We start from the raw sequence: 12,648 nt of genomic DNA on the forward strand, positions 1-12,648 counted from the left end.
GTACAGATTTTCAGAGCAGTTACGCCTAAAATATTATGAGCTTGTTATGCGTATTCAGAGTGTGAATACTGTTGGCACTTTGTGCAATTAAAACTTCAGAAGCAAATACAGTTCTCATAACCCTCCTGTTCTGTGCAAGGGATATGAAAATAAGACAGATTTACAGATACAGGGCATGATCATAAGTAGATGGGAAGGGAAGCTATTTGCTATAAAAGGACATTGACCCTAGCTGGTTTTGCGATGTGGACGTTTTCCGAACTGCCTTGTTTTTTAAAAAACTGTTTCCGCCCGGTTTCGAACCGGGGACCTTTCGCGTGTTAGGCGAACGTGATAACCACTACACTACGGAAACCCATCTGCGAACAAAGGCTCCCCACATGATTCTTATAGCAGATTAGAGACATATCTACGTCCTAAAACAGGAGATCAAAATCTGTTAAATTAAGCACGCACTTTGAAGCTTGTAGCTACATGCTGGGGAAAAAACAATGCATTCCATTATAAGAGGATAACGCTGTCCATTTTTGCATAATACTAATTTTGCGAATCTGTTTATTCATCTGTAAATTTGTTGATGCATAGTACTGATTTCTCATTTGCGATGTGCAAAATTTCTAGTATCCCCATTCTGGGCACACTTCCGTAAATTGCAAAAGACATATAGAGCAAAACATGGAATGGTCATAACTCTGCACACTCCTGGCTTAACGTCGGCCAAGTCCTGACAAAATTCCAGATTTCATTAATTCCCTTAATTAAAAGGTAGGCCCTTTCTTTCTCCAACACGAGGCGCTGCGTATAATTGAATCGCAGAGTAAGGTATATCTGTTCAGACTATCCGACAAACTTTTTTATCGCAAGGGCGGAAGACGACAAAAAAACCAGCCCGTCCCTGGGTGGGCTCGAACCACCAACCTTTCGGTTAACAGCCGAACGCGCTAACCGATTGCGCCACAGAGACTCCGCTGGTTACCGCTGTGTGCCAGGAAAGTACTAATGGTTTCAACCCCGTAATCTAATGCAACTTCGCAGAGCGTGGACTGGAAAGAAATCCCCTTCCTGATGGTGGGAGAGAAGACTAGAACAATACCTAAAGGAAGGCTCTTGAAAGTAACAAATAGGGTCAGTAACTTGGGAGAGAGAACTAAACGAGAGAACTTGTACAAAACGGCTGCTTAATTCATCCTTCCTCCACGATCGCCCACCCCAAAGTAACGGGAAGAAAAAGGATAAATTAAAAGGGTGGATTTTGAGTGCTTATTTCAGTCATTGGAGCAGTTAGGTAGTTTTAGGACACAATCCTGCGCGTCTTTAGACAGAACAAAAAGTCCTACAACTCCAAGCAGGAATGCTGGGCGTTGTAGGACTTCTTTCTGTCTAGACTTGCATAGGATCGTGTCCTTAGCCGCTGGATTTAATGGTGTTATGTCGCTAGGGCCCGCCTTAGGGGTGGGCGAGCTGGGCAGTCACCCGGGCGGGCAAGCTGGGCTCAGTGACTGTGTTTTTTTTAATGTACTGTCTGCAGTGTGTTAGGGTGGCAAAAAGCAAGGGTCTGTATCCCCCCCCCCTTTTTTTTAACGTTTCTACAGGTTGGGCACTAACTACAAAAATGACCTTTCTTCAGTTAGCTTTAAAGCATGCTTCTTTTTCCATTTCCACTTTGATGACTTTGCACTAGGTAAAAATCAGTGGAACACAGCTTTACTTTGAGGCAATGTTATTGAGCAATTAGCACTTCAAATACTGTAAACACTGCAAGCACTATATAAATAGTACTAAAATAAAGCCATACGCTGTAAGAGGACAGCTGGATATCATTTTTATTTATAACTTGTATTATTTTTAACGGTAAAAAATAATGGATATTCTGTCACACTGCTATGTGTCGCAGTCCTGCACAAGCTGTACAACTTGGGAACGCTGCAAAGCTGCAGGGCTGCCCAGATTTGCAGGGGGTGGCGGGGTGGTGGTGGTGGTGGTGGGGGTGGAGGAACAGGGGCAATTTGTCCCTGGTCCCCGCAAAGCAAGCTGTCCCTGCCCTGACCTTACCACATTCCTCACCAGAATTCTTGGTATTTTATTTAAAGCTTTCATATAAAGAGGAAATGGTATATTATAGTGTAAGATGACTCTGAATGTCAACACAGAATTGTGACATCATGGGACTTCTCCTTGGCCATGATGAAGTAAATACTTTACATACTTGTGCATGAAACAGAATAGATGCTAATTTGAGGCTTAAGCTGGCTGTGAACTGAATCCTTGGGAGGCTGGAAGGGAAGAGCCTGCTTATTAGCTAGGCCTGCAGCCCGACTGGAAGGGAGTCTAAACCCATCACAGCAAAGTGAAATCTTTCTTTTTGCCCAGGCAGCAATAGAGATCAGATTGGTTAGGCAGACCAAGTAGCCCCGGTTGCAGAGTTGGTTGTAAGGAGAGAAGGAACAGGGAAGGCTTTCAGGAGGGGTTCTGTGGCAGAGAAGGCAGCCTGTTCTGCTCACAGGAAGAACTCTGGGTCCCACAGGGAAAGAGTTCAAGGAGTGAGTGAAGGAGTGAGTGGACGGCACCTGAGGTTTCCAGGCAAGGTGGCACTGGAGAGTACTTTTCTGTGCCTGTTACCACACGGTAGCTAATTTCATTCTTTCTCACATCCTCGTAGTTTGTTAGATTTCTGTCCTGCCCCTTTCCAAGGCTCTGAAGTACCTACACTGAATAGATGGATGAGTTATCCCCCCCTAACAGTGCACTGACAAGATCACACCTCCGCATTAATTAATCAGGAATAACTTGCTACCTCTTTCTTCAGTGCTCACACTCATTCAGGGAGACTAGCAGAACTCCACCTGTTCCTTAGGGTGAAATCCTCTGTGCAGGTCCTGGAGAGTAAGTCCCACTGACCACAGTGGGACATCCGAGAAAACATGCATAGCATTGCTCTGATAACACACTGAAGAAAACAATCCAGTCCAATTCTGGAAACACACTGAGAGTCCCAGAAGTCCCATGTCCTACTTGTGGCTTTCCCATAGGCAGCTGGTTGGCCACTGTGTAAACAGAATGCTGGACTAGATGGACCCTTGGTCTGATCCAGCATGGCTCTTATGTTCTTAAGGTAAAGGGTGTTCCACATTTCTCATGGCAATCATATTTGTTACAGGTACACCAGGGTTTCACTAGTGTTTAATGCAGCAAAAATGCAAAGTGTGAACAGCAGTGCATCATGCATCTTTAAACGCCAATGCACATGCATTGGGGAGCCCAAGCACACGGACATGGGTGTTTAAGGACACTTGTTCACACTGTATGTTTTTGCTGCATAAAGTGTGAGCTGTTTGTTAGCGCTTCCAGATAGGCAGCTTTTGGGGGTGGGCAATAATGTGCAGTGATTCCCCATATCCCAATATTAAATTAATATTGATATTAATATTAACATCATTATTAATATTAATATTAATATTAATAATATTATCTAAGATAGAGAGCAAGTGTGGTGTAGTGGCAAGAGTGTTGGACTGCAAGCCGGGAGATCTGGGTTCTAGTCCCCACTCAGTCATGGAAGCTCACTGGGTGACTTTGGGCCAGTCACACGCTCTCAGCCCAACTTACCTCACAGGGTTGTTGTTGTGAGGATAAAATGGAGAGGCGGAGGATAATGTAAGCTGCCTTGGGTTCCTTGCAAGAGGAAAAAAGGCGGGATATAAATGCAATAAATAAATAAATAAATAAATAAGAACAGACTGGGATTTATTTATTTATTTCCTGCATCCCACTCACCCCACCTTTCAGACAATTATAGTCTCCCAAAGTGGTTTGCATCAATCAAAAAGAGAGAGACAGACCCTACCATCAGGCTTGCAAAGTAAACAGACAAGATGCCGGAGAGGAGGGGAGGAGAAAGGAAGAGCAGGGAGACTGGGTTTTTTCAAGGGTCGAATAAGGTGCTAAGCTATAAGCGAGCATCTGAGTGCACTTTGGGCTGGGCTGAACCTCCCTTGCTGGTGGTTTTGTTTCAATAGCAATTGGTGGCTACTTGGCTGACAGATGGGTCCACAGCATTCTTTTCCCTTACTTCTGTAGTCCCAAGGCAACTGTCAGCTGGAGCCAAAAATTTTTTTTTCTGGCAGGCCCCTGCAACCTCTCCTTCTCAGGCCAATGGATGGGCCAAGTTGATCTTCCCCTTGGCTTGATGTTATTCCTGGGAAGCAGCCCTAGGTCCCCTGGCTGAACCAGACATGGTGCAAGAAAATGGTTGCCACTCACTCGGCTAGGTAGTGTCTATTATCTGTTGCCAGAGAGTCACAGCGATGATGCATAACAGGGGTAAGCAAAGTTTGTTCTGCCAAGGGCAGTGGAGGCTGGTAGCTCCAATGTCAGTGGGGTGGTGAATCTGCTGTGGGTTTCAGTCAGAACTTTAAAGGAGCTATTGAAATTGCTGAACCTATTTTGGGGATTGGGCTCAGCACCTTGGATATCTCCTTTAGAGTTCTGATTCTAAAGAGATTCACTACCCCACTGACATCGAAGCCACCAGATACCACTGGCCAAAGGCCATATTGTCTCATGGCAAATCTGTTGGGGGCCTTTATGCAGCCCCCACAGATACCCTGACCCCTGTATCTCCACTCCCTCCCCCAGAGATCCTCATGCAGATCACACTTTCTCCACCGCTGCTGGCAGGAAAGAAAGAGCGAAGTGTATCAAATAACTGGGATGTGTGTGTTTGTGCGCATGTCTGTATGAAGGTGTCTGTGCAAGTTTTGGGGTGTGCGCACACACACACACACCCCAGCCAGCATCACATGCATCCTTTGGGGCTGCAAGGTTGTGCACCCCTACCTTAGAGAGTCATGAGAATGGTTGAGCAGTTTCTGGGAGCAAAGTCTTCAAGACATCCATAGGAGTAAGTGGGGAACAGTGGTGTGGTCAGGCCATTTTAGACCCTGGACTTAATGGTTTTATGGGAAGGAGCTTTAGATGGCCATGTGTATTATTTCACATTTCTCTTCTCCCCTTGTCCATCCAACTGCCAATCCATGCTTTAAAACTGCTTCTACATTCCCAGTGTATTAGAACAAAAACAACAAAACTGTATGCCAGCCCTGATTTAAAAAACTAATACTCTGAGCATGTACAGTTTTGCAATTTAAGCTCACTTACCTCATAGCACCATCATGACTACAGGAATAAAAGGGAGTTTGTGCCTGTCACCCTGGTACCCTCATCACCTGTGGCTCTCTGAATGAACATTTGGGGAGGGGAGGGGGTCCCTTGGCTGCAGGGCCTTGGACTTTGGGCTCTAGCTGCACCACTGATGCGGAAGGAAAGTGTCAGAAGTGCACCAGAAGGGAGAGTAAGAGAAGACAAGAGGAAAGATGAGTAGAGCGGGATGTTGGGTGGTACAAATAAAGAAAACACACTCCCAAGTCTTATTCAAGAGTTCATGCTAAGGGAGGGCCTATTCTCATAACTGAAGCTTCATGAAAAAGCATTATTTATTTTGATTCCCAGTTGACAATGAGCCAATCAGGCATATCAGTCGCTGAACACTTATTGGGTTGATGTTCATTGGGAACATCACTGAACACCACTCAAAATGTGTTCTAGCAGTTGAGTTGCAAAAGCCGCTCATAGCACATAGTCAGGACTGTCCCTAGAATAAATAGTGTGCTGGGCAACGAGTGCCTTTGGTCCCCGCCCCCCCCAATCAGGTTTGCAGAGCCAGGGTTTATTGGGACTGGTGCCGGTGTGATGTTGGGGGCCCTGTTGGTGCGTGTACAAAGCTGGCTACCACATGCGAGAAATATTGCATGCATGGATTACATCTGAGAATTCTCGCTTGCACCTCCTTCTTGCCCTGGGATCAAGCAGAAGGAGAGTTGTGCTTCATTTTTTCTTACATGGGGATAAGGGGATAGGGAACGGGTTGTGGTTCTCCTGAGTACCTCCTCCAAATTCCAAACATCTTCTGGCAGCGCTTTTTTCTGCTTCCTGAAAAAGGGCTGTCTCACAGGTCTTCTGGTTGTGGCCTGCTGCTGGCCTCCTCCACTACTCATTCAGGAAGGCTTCCTCCCTTAAGGCCTGGCCTCATACCACTCCTACGCCTTTTCCTCTGGTAACTGCCACAGAAAATTACTCTCCAGTGCCACCTTGCCTGGAAATCTTAGGTGGTGTCCACTCACTCACTCACTCACCCTTTGAACCTTTTCCCCGGCATGCCTGAAATTCTTCCTGTGACGAGAACAGGCCGCCTACTCTGCCACAGAATATTTCCTGAAAGCCTTCCTTTTCTCCTGGATGGTCTTGTAGGCCCCTTCCAACCCTATGATTCTATGATACTTTGTATGATAAGCCTGCCTGACCAATCATATCTCTACTGCTGCCCAGACATAAAGATTTTACCTTACCATGATGGGTTTCCCTTACAGTTGGGCTGTGGGAATACCTAATATGCAGGCTCTTCCCTTCCAGCCTCCCAACAGCTTTTACAGCCAGCTTAAGCCTCAAATTAGCATCGATTCTGTTTCACACACTATGTAAAATATTTACTTCATCGTGACCGGGGAGAGGTTCTATTATGTCATAATTACATGTTGAGATTCAGAGTCATCTTACACTGTAATATACCATTTCCTCCTTATATGAAAACTTTGAGTAAAATACCAAGAATTCTGGTGAGCAATGTGGCAGGGTCAGGGCAGGGGCCAATGCCACACACAGGAGCTGAGGCAGGGGGGCCTTGCTTCAAGGGGGCCTGGGGCAAATTGCCCCAGTTGTCCCCCGCCCCCCGGGCAGCCCTGCAGCTTTTCAGTGTTACCAAGTAGTATGGCTTCTGTATAGCAAATGACATCAAAGCAGAAATTGAAAAAGAAATATACTTTAAAGCTGGAAGCTCATTTTTGTAGTTACTACCCTAACAACCTGTAGAACCTTGAAAAAAAAGGTTACAGGTTCTTGCTTTTTGCCATCATAGTCCACTGCAGACAGTATGTGTGCGTGTGTGAGCCACTGAGCTCAGTTTGGCGCCCCCCTCAGCTCAATTTGGCACCCCCCTCAGTTTGGCGCCCTGGGCAACCACCCAGCTCACCCACCCCTAAGGCCGGCCCTGCACATAGTGAAAGGAGAGCATGGCTGACTTATCACACACAGGTATGGTGGGAAGAGTCAAAGCAGGGTTGGCTTCTTCCTGTGATCAACACCATTCATTGGGCAGTATGCAATGGTGTCATTCTGGAAGCTCAAATAGCACTAGCACAGCTCCGCCAGATCTTTTTGTTGCAGAAGCAGTTGTGCATTACGCTTACACAACCGGTTGTGCAACTGTGCTTGCACAAACATAATTTTAGTTGGATTCTCCTCTTGTGCATAGTTAGGAACGTAGTTTTGATAGCACAACATCATTTGCACTCGTGGAATGACACAGTTGGATGCTGCCCCTTGACACAGTTGTAAGAATAAGCTGGAAATGCATCCCTTACTATGAGCTTTTCTACGCAAGACATTTATTGTGTGCTTTTGATTCCTTACTCACGGTTGTTTACTGGTTCTTTAGATGGCATCGTGATCCTCCAGTTCTGCTTCTGTTTTTTAAGAGCACTTTCTTAGATTTTTTTAGAGTAAGGGAAATGGGGGTATTATTTTTGAAAGCAAAAGAACAACATGTATATTTGTGCTATTTCACTATAGCATAGTGCCATCTAGAGGTTGCGTAGGGGAAAAGCAGGAAAAGAAAAGCTCTTTGTGTTGTGCTCGGATCTCAATTCTGTGACAAAACCAAAAGTAGATACAGCGATTAACAGCCTCATGTAGGAAAGCTCGATAAATTAGGGCCATTCAGAGCTATCTAGAGGGAAATGGATCTGGGAAGAAGCAAGATATCGCATACTGTAGGCACTGTGTAGCAAAGAACACTCCTACACTGAAGAATCCTGTTCTGCTCTTTATATTTGCCCATGCAAATAATAGGACAATGGGATATATAGAGAACAACTTCATTAGTACACATGTCTGCAGAATGATGTGTGGAATTCTTGTCTCTCTTATAACTGACGTGCATGTCTGCATCTGACCTGTATGAAGAGCAGTAGCTCAGTGGTAGAGCACACGTTTTTCATGCAAAGGGTCTCAGGTTCAACCCTGGCATCTCCCGCCATTGTAGGGGTAAGAAAGACTCCTGTATAAAAACCTAGAGAGCTGCTGCCAGTCAGCGTACACAATACTGGGCTAGCTAGACGGTCCAATGGTCTGACTCAATATAAGATAGCTTCCTATTGTCCTTGATGTTGAACCACATGTTACATAGCTCTTATGCACATAGATCTGAGAGCAACTTCCCTTTCAAAACCACAAGAAGCAGCGCAAATGAAGTATGCAAAGGGATCCTTGTTCTACTCTGTAGGTGACCGTTTGTCTTGGATCTCTTGGCATCTACTAAATACAAGAAAACACAGTTGCAGTTTTACTTGTTTTCTTATCAGAAGAATCTTCAGCCATTTCTTAAGGCTGTGACTAACATTTACCAGTTTGAAAGTGATAAATGGCATGTACTCTGGGTAGGGAATATTTCACTTATTTCTTTTTACCCAGTCTGCTGATTGCACCATCATGGGTCTGAAATAACTTCATATCCTGGGTTCCTACTTTGTAATGTGTAATGTTCACAGAATAAGAGAAGCTGATTTCATTCTACAACACTCTGATAAAAAGGATTATTTTTAAGTGCCTTCAACTGGAGCAGTTTAAGAGTGCTTTCATACAGAACATGAAAAGCAACATTTAACATACAAAGAGCCCTGTGAGCATACAGCAGGAGTAAGCTGCACTGCCACCTACCTGGAGCACCCCTGCCCACCATCACCACACCCCTGACTTTGCTGCTGAAACTGAGTGGTGGAGCAGTGACAAAAAAGGTGGTGATTTTGCTTTAAAACAAGGCATATAGGGTACATGCTCCTTGTTTTGAAGCAAAATTGTGCTCCCGGCAGGTTTCCAGGAGGGTGATTCTGGTTCCCAACAAGGTGTGGGCTCCCTGCACACCATGCTTTTAAGGAAAAATCACACTTCTTTCAGCTGCCACCATTGCTGCAATGGCAAATTTGATGGGAGGTGGGTCACAATGGGAGCCACAAAAAAGGCCAAAAAGGCTGCATGCAGCCTTCAAGCCACATGATGCTGCCCTTTGGCATATAGGGAAATATCATAGCCAGTCAAAGAGTCCTAAGGACCATAGCAGAGACATCTGGAGAGGGTCACCATGTTTAGGTGTTTTGAAGCTAATGTTAGAAGCCTTTGAGCCAAGATGGGAGAGTTGGGGCTTAACAATTGAGAACTCTCAATTCTCAAAGGAGAACATAGATATAGTAGGCATAATGGAAAAACCCCTGCAGGCTTTTGTCCTGAGGATGGAAGGATACCTATACAAATTTTAGCAGAGGATTTCACAAGTTTAGGCTGCAATGCACCTGGGACTCCACTGAACACAGTGGGCATTAAGGTGTTTCCAGATGAGGCTTTTAGCATGCAATCGCCCTGCCTCATTCATAGACATATAGAGGGGATCCAGACAAGGGGGGAGGTTTCAGGCAACATCACCTTCATTTGTAACACTCCCGTGTTTTTCCACCACTTCTTCCATCTTTTTTGTTTCCACAAAAATCCATTAAGGAAGAAAAGATGGAAGAGTTGGACAATATCTTTTGATTGGGTAGTGTTAGGAGCCCTCTGGCCTTTACTCTTGAGTTAAAGCATAGGATTATGCTGTTAACTTATTTATTATTAATTTATTATTTATTATTAAATTTATTAATCGCCCATCTGGCTGGTCACCCAGCCACTCTGGGCGATGTACAACATACAATAAAAACAGTTTAAAACAATAAAATTCTACAATAAAAACATTTTCTAAAATACCCTAACCCACCCCAAATGCCTGCCTGAACAACAACGTTTTTAATGCATGACGGAAGCTCATTAAAGAGGGGGCATGATGGAGTTCCCTAGGGAGGGAGTTCCACAGAGTGGGGGCCACCACAGAAAAGGCCCTCTCCCTCGTCCCCACCAGTCTAGCTGTCCTGGCTGATGGGACAGAGAGAAGGCCATCCGAGGCTGATCTTGTTAAGCGGCCTGTCTGGTGCTGCTGGAGGCGCTCCTGAAGATAGGCTGGGCCGGAACCATATAGGGTTTTAAAGGTCAAAACCAACACCTTGAATTTGGCCTGGAAAACAACTGGTAGCCAGTGCAACTCCTTCAGCACTGGAGTGATGTGATCTCGCCGGCGGCTGCCTTTAATCAAGTGAGCCGCCGCATTCTGTACCAGCTGCAGTTTCCGAACCGTCTTCAAGGGTAACCCCACGTAGAGCGCATTACAGTAGTCTAAATGAGAGGAGACCAGGGCATGTACTACCGATGGGAGCAGATGGTCGGGAAGGAAGGGGCGCAGCCGCCGTATCAGATGGAGTTAGTACAGCGTTGTCCAGCTCACAGCTGACACCTGAGCCTCCATGGACAGCTGGGAGTCCAAAATGACCCCCAGGCTGCAGACCTGGTCTTTCAAGGGTAGCCGTACCCCATTCAACACCAGGTCAACATCCCCCAGCCTCCTCTTGTCTCCCACCAAAAGTACCTCAGTCTTGTCAGGGTTCAGCTTCAGCCTATTCCTCCCCATCCAGCCACTCTCCATCTCCAGACATTTGGACAGGGATTCTATGGCCAACCTTGGTGAAGATTTGAACGAGAGGTAGAGCTGCGTGTCATCCGCATATTGATGACACTGCACCCCAAACCTCCTGATGATAGCCCCCAGCGGCTTCACATAGATGTTAAATAGCATCGGGGAAAGGATGGAACCCTGTGGCACCCCACAAGTAAGTGGCCACGGGTCTGAAACCTCTTCTCCAAGTGCTACCCTCTGGTACCTGCCGGAGAGGAAGGACCGGAACCACCGCAATACGGTGTCCCCAATGCCCAACCCCTCCAGGCGGTCCAGGAGGATACCGTGGTCAACGGTATCGAAAGCCGCTGAGAGGTCGAGGAGAACAAGGAAGGAGCATTCACCCCTATCCAAAGCCCTCCTCATATCATCTACCAAGGCGACCAAGGCCGTTTCTGTCCCATGCCCAGGCCTGAAGCCCGACTGAAATGGGTCTGGATAATCAGTTTCTTCCAAGTGTGCCTTCAACTGCACCACCACCACCCGCTCAATCACCTTGCCCAAAAATGGCAGATTTGAGACTGGGCGAAAGTTGTTCAAAACTTGAGGATCTAAGGAGGGCTTCTTTAAGAGCGGTCTTATCACTGCCTCCTTGAGGGCTGATGGCATCACTCCCTCCTCAAGGGAGGCGTTCACCACCGCCTTGATCCCCTCACCCAATCTCTCTCTGCAGCTCATAATGAGCCAAGATGGGCAAGGATCAAGTAAGCAGGTGGTCGGCCGTACCGATGAAAGCACCTTGTCCACTTCATCAGGAGGAAGAAGCTGGAACCGATCCCACAAAACCGGTTTGCCACAGGCTGCCTCTTGCTCACTAACTGTATCCACCGCATGCAGAGTAACACACCTAATCTGATCAATTTTATCTGCAAAGTGCCTTGCCAAGGCCTCACAGGAGGCCTTAGAATGCTCCAGTGGTTCCGGAGCCACAGGACCGACCAGGCTCCGGACCACTTGGAACAGCCTCCTGGGACTGCACTCTGCAGACGTGATAAAGGCAGCATAATATTCCTTTTTTGCTGCCTTCACCGCCACATGATAGGCTGAAGATACAGCTCTAGCCCGTGTCTGATCGTCTTTGGAGCGACTTCCGCCACCGGCGCTCTAGCCGTCTCACCTCCTGTTTCAGAGCTCGTAACCGCGGATTGTACCATGGTGCAGTCTGAGCCCTGTTCAGGGGGAGAGGGCGTTTCGGAGCCACCTGATCTAATGCCCCAGTGATTGCGGCATTCCAGCCACCCACCAGGGTCTCGACCAAGTGACCCAGAGAATCCCCAAGCGCGTTCAGGAATCCATTTGGATCCATAAGACGCCTGGGGCGGACCATTTTAATGGGTCCTCCACCCCGCGGAGGGGTTGTGGAACCGAGAAGTCCAACGTCACCAGATAGTGATCTGACCATGACAAGGGGGTGGTGGATATACCCCCGACTTCCAGATCACTCCACACTTCTCCAGAAACAAACACAAGGTCTAGTGCATGACCGGCTACATGGGTGGGCCCAGTTGGAATATGGCGCAGCTCTCAGGAGGCCATGATCTCCATGAAGTCCCGAGGTGCTCCTGTGAGGATGGCCTCCGAATGTACGTTGAAGTCCCACAACACCAGTAAGTTAGGGGACTATACACGCACATCAGAGACCACCTCAAGCACCTCGGCCAGGGAGTCAGTCGTGCAGCGGGGTGGACGGTACATGAGCAGAATCCCCAGACTGCCCTTCGGGCCCAACCTCCAGTACATGCACTCAGCAACCTTGGTCTCCCGGAGAGGGGGTCTGGTGAAGACCAAGGACTCTCAGTAGATAACAGCCACTCCCCCTCCCCGATCCCCAGCCCTCGGCTGCTGTGCATACGAAAATCCAGCTGGACACATGGCTGCAAGGGCTGGAGCAGCAGCCTCGGCCAGCCAGGTCTCCGTAATACATGCCAGGTCTGCACCCTCAT

At 47.1% G+C, this 12,648-nt stretch overlaps 2 non-coding genes across 2 annotated transcripts; both read right to left on the bottom strand.

Annotated features, from left to right (window-relative positions):
• Positions 1-282: 282 nt before the first annotated feature.
• Positions 283-355, bottom strand: TRNAV-AAC (transfer RNA valine (anticodon AAC)). The gene has a single exon. It is a non-coding gene; the product is annotated as a tRNA-Val (tRNA).
• Positions 356-890: 535 nt separating this feature from the next.
• TRNAN-GUU (transfer RNA asparagine (anticodon GUU)) lies at positions 891-964 on the bottom strand. The gene has a single exon. It is a non-coding gene; the product is annotated as a tRNA-Asn (tRNA).
• Positions 965-12,648: the final 11,684 nt, after the last annotated feature.

Source organism: Heloderma suspectum, chromosome 3 (assembly GCF_057233095.1).
Source record: "Heloderma suspectum isolate Gila_16-S chromosome 3, 16-S_ref, whole genome shotgun sequence".
Lineage (NCBI taxonomy): Eukaryota > Metazoa > Chordata > Lepidosauria > Squamata > Helodermatidae > Heloderma > Heloderma suspectum.